At 31.9% G+C, this 6,979-nt stretch overlaps 1 long non-coding RNA gene across 1 annotated transcript; it reads left to right on the forward strand.

Moving 5' to 3' along the window:
• Positions 1-1,276: 1,276 nt before the first annotated feature.
• On the forward strand, positions 1,277-4,169 carry LOC111712897 (uncharacterized). Its single transcript, XR_002767554.1, has 2 exons — positions 1,277-1,385; positions 3,474-4,169. It is a non-coding gene; the product is annotated as an uncharacterized LOC111712897 (long non-coding RNA).
• The last annotated feature ends 2,810 nt before the right edge of the window (positions 4,170-6,979 follow it).

Consider the following 6,979-nt stretch of genomic DNA (forward strand, 5'->3'; position numbering starts at 1 on the left):
TTGATAACAATAGTAGGCTTAGAATTCACCGTTGCTTCATCTTTCCGGAAGCGCCTGATCCAATCAGGGTTCAGTCACGTGCTTGGTGACGATTTAGAACAATAAAAATTGCAACGGCATGGTAACATATCTATCTATCTATCTCATCATCCAATTAGAGATGAATCCTGAAATCAGTTTTGCACCATCATAAACAGAAATGTGTTCTTCTACTGAAAAAAGGGAGAGAAGTGTGGTCAAACAATAGCAGTAGAATATGTACAATGTTTAGGAGATAAGTATTAATAGTATGGTTAATTTAACGGGTACATATGTACAAGATTGGCGTACAGTACACTAGGAGAATAAGATACTAACTAACTATATACACTGTACAGGGTCAAGTGTTTAATGAACAGTACAAGGAGAATAAGAAACTTACCAATATGTACACTGTACAGGGTATTGTGTACAGTACAAGGAGAATAAGAAACTTATTAATATGTACACTGTATCAAGGTAATAAGGGAAGAAAAGTTAATTGCTGTTGCGTATTCTCTGTGTACATATTGAAACCATTTCTTTCTGAGCCCGAAATTCAAAAGAGTATCGTTGGACGAAACTCCCGAGTTTCCTTTTTTGAGGTCTAAACATTTACGTAGATTTTGATTTAAGAGATTCGAAAAAAATGGAAAATATGAAGAAACTGAAAAAAAAATAATATTACATTACAAAAATATTGCTATTCACAAAAATGCCTAACCCCATTCGTGAAACCCGGGTTTTAAAACTGGTTTTTATAACGATACCCTGTCTTAAGTTTGGGGTTCTGGGTGTTTGTAAACAAGAATAGATGCTTCAATGTTACTCTAGTATCCGAGGAGGATAAAACATTTAATTTTGATAATTTTGATAATTCACATAATAGGTTCCTATGACCAGAATACTTCATTGATTTTTTACGTAAAAGATGGTTCTCAAGTCAGGCTGTAACATCCGTTTTGTGTTTACTTTACCGCCCAGAGACAGTACACTGCCGCACTAAAAATGCGTACACCTCTGAATAACTGTCTTTAAATTATAATTCTTTGCACTGTATAGGGTCTTGTGTTTGTTGTACAGTACAAGGAGAATAAGAAATGAATTTTTTATGTACACTGTACAGTGTACAGGGTCTGGTGTTTGGTGTACAGTACAAGAAGAATAAGAAATGAATTTTTATGTACACAGTACATGGTCTGGTATTCGGTGTACAGTATATAAGAATAAGAAACTAACTAATTATGTACACTGTACAGGGTTTGGTGTTTGGTGTACAATACAAGGTGAATATCTACGCTGTGGTGGATATTAAAGATTCTCCTGAAGGAGTTGAAAGCAAGGAATTACATGAAAAAATAGTTCAGGTAAAACCTCTTCTAAGATTTTTAATTAGTATACATACCAGTCTCAAACCTGAAACTTTGGGTCAAATCTTTCATTATACCTGTATACATCACTGTAAACAGTATTGTACCTGAATATATCACTGTAAACAGTATTATACCTGTATACATCACTGTAAACAGTATTGTACCTGTATACATCACTTTAAACAGTATTATACCTGTATATATCACTGTTAACAGTATTGTACCTGTATATATCACTGTAAACAGTATTGTACCTGTATATATCACTGTAAACAGTATTGTACCTGTATATATCACTGTAAACAGTATTGTACCTGTATATATCACTGTAAACAGTATTGTACCTGCATATATTACTGTAAACAGTATTGTACCTGTATATATTACTGTAAACAGTATTGTACCTGTATATATTATTGTAAACTGTATTGTACCTGTATAAATCACTGTAAACAGTATTGTACCCGTATGAATCACTGTAAACAGTATTGTACCTGTATATATCACTGTAAACAGTATTGCACCTGTATATATCACTGTAAACAGTATTGTACTTGTACATATTACTGTAAACAGTATTTTACCTGTATATATCACTGTAAACAGTATTGTACCTGTATACATCACTGCAAACAGTATTGTACCTGTATCTATTACTGTAAACAGTATTGTACCTGTATATATCACTGTAAACAGTATTGTACCTGCACATATTACTGTAAACAGTATTGTACCTGTATACATCACTGTAAACAGTATTGTACCTGTATATACCACTGTAAACAGTATTGTACCTGTATACAGCACTGTAAACAGTATTGTACCTGTATATAGCACTGTAAACAGTATTGTACCTGTATATATTACTGTAAACAGTATTGTACCTGTATATGTTACTGTGAACAGTATTGTACCTGTACATACAGACCATATACGGTTCAAACGAGACAGTACACCAAATGATTAATCTTCTTATGAGATTATTATATTATAGGATGAATTAACAAAAACGGTACTTTTATGAAGACCTAAAACTTTAAAAGTAATAAATATGCTAGTTGAATAGTTTTTAATAATAAACTGAGTAGATTAGTGCAGAACGAAAAAGGTTTACTGGTTTACAGGTTTTCAGCCAAACCATGAATTGAAGTAAAAAATAAGCTCAATAAACCATTTACAATTGAATCTAAATAAAAACTACGGAACGGAAAAGATCAGTTTTCTGATTGATACATATAATGGACCTATTTATAAATATACAGGGTGAGTTCAAAAAAAAAAAAAGTTTGATTAGCGGCGCCTGGTGCAAAATTGTACCTTTTTTGTGAAACTCTCCTATGTATAGTGTTTTTTCAATATTTTTTGAAAATTTTAATTTTTTGGTATTCCAATGGCCCCAAAAAAATCTGCGAACCTTTTCAAAAGTTCAGAAAAGCAAAAATGTGTATATAAATTATTTCAATCGATATCTAAAATTTTGTAAAGATTGAATTACAGAAAGTTAACAAAATTGTAATAAGAAAATTCGCAATTTTCAGTTTTGGTCTAATTTTTAAGGAAAAGTTATTTAAATTCTCTAGTTCTTCCTAGTAAATTGTAAAGTTTTAAATATACGCTGTTCAGTTGAAACCTTCAGAACCATTGAAAAACAACTTTGAATAGCCCTGTATATATATATATATAAATACAGAAACTCAAGAGCTGATATTGAAATACTACAAATTGCCTGATCACCATCTCAAAACTCCAAATAAACCCTCCTGGGGGGGCGATATATATAAAATACAACTATATATATACATATATTCAAACTAACCACGTACTTCTAATCTTAAATTTCTACCAATATCTTTAGTGTGCAAATCTGCTTTGTGCAAATCCGGTATTTGCAGATTTGCAACTCTCCTACAGCATTGCAGAGTTTAATCTGATTTTTAACATCAAAATACTGTTGATCTGAAATTCTGAATTTAAAAATCTCCCGGTTGAGTACATATTATTTATTTTTATAACTTCTGATACCTTTTTCGGGACACTTTATGAAATAATATATGAAAGATTAATATACTGTTTATTATTAAGACTGAAGGAGGTCTGATTGTGTACAGTGAGGAGTTGGATGAGGGGTTATTATCCCGCCAAGTCAGTGAAGTAGTCACCTAGCCTTTAAATAATTCAACCCTAACCTGGCAAACCAACCAGATGAATTATCATCACAGCTCGTAATCATGGTTTAGAAGCTTTAAAATAGCTTTGATATATTGTAAACATACATACATTACATACATACTATGTAAAATACCCAACAGTTATTCTTTTGATAAACCGACTTCAAGGTTGCTTGAATATGGTTGAAACTATTGAAGTTCAAAAATATTTTTTCTTCTTTATAATATTTGAACTATAGTATTAGAGTTTGGATACTAATATCTGAACTATAGTTTCAGAGCTTGGATACTAATATCTGAACTATAGTTTCAGAGCTTGGATACTAATATCTGAACTATAGTATCAGAGTTTGGATTCTAATATATGAAATATAGTTTCAGAGCTTGGATTCTAATATATGAACTATAGTATCAGAGTTTGGATTCTAATATATGAACTATAGTTTCAGAGCTCTGATACTAATATCTGAACTATAGTTTCAGAGCTCTGATACTAATATCTGAACTATAGTTTCAGAGCTCGGATACTAATATCTGAACTATAGTTTCAGAGCTCTGATACTAATATCTGAACTATAGTTTCAGAGCTCGGATACTAATATCTGAACTATAGTTTTAGAGCTCTGATACTAATATCTGAACTATAGTGTCAGAGCTTTGATAACAATATCTGAACTATAGTTTCAGAGCTTTAATACCAATATCGGAACTATAGTTACCCTGTAAAATACATTTCGTAAACCCCTGAATCTATATGATCACTAATAGTGCAAACTTTTTTTTAAGACTGGTTTTAGCATTTAATATATTTAGTTTAAATTTATTTTTCACAAATAGTATTTTTACAAGATGATTGTAATCTGGAATCTTCCTCGAAATTTGTAACGAAATTGAAAATGTGTAAAGAACTTGAAAAGGTGCAAAGAAATTGAAAATGTGTTAAGAAATTGAAAACGTGCTAATTGACACAAATTCAAATTTTCTATTCGTTAAATCTTTCCCCCCTGATGGTATAAACCTTTAATATTGCAAACATAGATGATTGAATCTAACAGAATACACTGTTTTAAATATCGCAGGTCTAAGACACTGTGTTGCAAAGATATAGGGAGTTTGTGACAAAGACTCAATTCCTTTATCTGAACACCAAACAATATGTAAACCGAAAACCTGCAGTAACCATCATGCACAATATAGAAAACAGAATTACTGGAATTGACAGAAACAAGATTGTTCTTATTTTTTCTCAATTGCATCTTTTTTTGTAAAGAAGAACATTTTTTATTTTTAATAGATTTTTATCTTACATTTCTTTAAGTTTCGATGTTCAAATAAAGTCAATGTTTCGCTAAATAATGAGAGAAAACCAACTGATAGATTTACTGAGGCATTTCCTCCACCTTTCTTTATCAATACCCCTATGATCATTTTTGTGCAGTTTACTTTAACTAAAAATCATTTTGTTCACTAATTTTTGAATTTATGAAAATGTTATTTTTATTGTTTTAAAAACCAAAACAAAGTCTTTTGCTACATTAGTATTGGAAATTTGTTATATTTTTGCTTAATCAGTTTTGATTTAAACTTTAAACAAAAAATCTGATTATATTGTGTTGAAATCAAGTGAAACACATTGAACTTGGTTAAAAACCTAGTTTTTGCCTGCTGAAATTGAATTGAACTAAAGTGAATTTTTTGCAAAACTTAAATTAATATTTGTTTACATTTAATAAAAGAATAAATAGTTGTATAATATAGATATTTAAACGTAGAGAAGAAAATTATAGATATCTGTTAATTATTGTATCTTAGAGGTTGCACGGATATGTTTTTTTAATTGTAGTACTCTATATTTTGTAATATGATCGAGTATTCACCCTAAAAAAGGATGATTTTTATCAGAAATTAATGAGATAGAATATCAGGTTTCTTTATATAAAGCTACGATTATGTAAGTCACACTTTTCAAAATGCCCAATGGTGTTTTATCAATAGTCTAAATACGTCTATTATGTGCGTCATCACTCTGTGTCCTTAGTAGCATGCGTGTGAATATGTGCGTCCTCTTTGTCCACTGGAGTAATACAAACTTCATTCTTACAAATGGTTGTTTTTCGATCGTTTTCAAAGTTCGCGGATAAGTTAAATATTAAAGATTAATTTCCATGCTTATTTGGCGATTGTGCATTGCACAACGATGCTGTACGTATGTAGTCTCTGACATTCTTATTCTTGTACTATTCCTGCATATTGCAGCCCATGACATTCTTGTACTATTCCTGCGTTTTGCAGCTCCTGACATTCTTGTCCTATTCCTGCGTATTGCAGCTCCTGACATTCTTGTACTATTCCTGCGTACTGCAGCCCCTGACATTCTTGTATACTATTCCTGCGTACTGCAGCCCCCGAAATTCTTGTACTATTCCTGCGTACTGCAGCCCCCGACATTCTTGTACTATTCCTGCGTACTGCAGCCCCCAACATTCTTCTACTATTCCTGCGTGCTAGAGCCCCCGACATTCTTGTACTATTCCTGCGTATTGAAGCCCCTGACATTTTTGTACTATTCCTGTGTATTGCAGCCCCTGACATTTTTGTACTATTCCTGTGTATTGCAGCCCCTGACATTTTTGTACTATTCCTGTGTATTGCAGCCCCTGACATTCTTTTCCTATTCCTGCGTATTGCAGCCCCAGGCATTCTTTTCCTATTTCTGCGTAGTGCAGCCCCCGCCATTCTTGTCCTATTCCTGCGTATTGCAGCTCCTGACATTCTTGTCCTATTCCTGCGTACTGCAGCCCTTGACATTCTGTACTATTCCTGCGATCTGCATCTCCTGAAATTCTTGTACTATTTCTGCGTACTGCAGTCTCTGGTGTTCTTGTACTTTTCAGTCTCCGTTGTTATTAATGTACTATTTCTGCGTATTTGTTGTGTACTCCTAACTTTCGTATCATGATGTTAACATATACATTAACAATAAAATTTACCTGTAACATTTATACGTTGATATTATCTAACAATAACATTTTTATGTTAATATAAAAATTAATCAAATTAATAAAAAACATCAATGGTCTCATATAGGGCCTCTAATGGCTACTCTGACTAAATCATGGTTTTGGTGAGCTGCTGACGTCTCTAAATCTTTTCTATATGGCTGTTAAAATCTAGTTTTATATTTAGATTATCCAGAAACCGCTACTTCTGCTATAAAATATATATTTTTCTTCTGAACAAGCTTGCAGTAACAAAGACGACATCTTAATATATTACGGGTTTACAGGATCCATTCAAGGATAAATTTATGAACGGGAAAAGAAATTTTAAATTGAAATCACTATAAGTCAATGCAAGCTAAAATTCATAAATGTTTGTAAATGAAAAAGTTATAAGAATATACAGTTTTTAAATTAATGT

Source organism: Eurytemora carolleeae, unplaced genomic scaffold, assembly GCF_000591075.1.
Source record: "Eurytemora carolleeae unplaced genomic scaffold, Eaff_2.0 scaffold727, whole genome shotgun sequence".
Lineage (NCBI taxonomy): Eukaryota > Metazoa > Arthropoda > Copepoda > Calanoida > Temoridae > Eurytemora > Eurytemora carolleeae.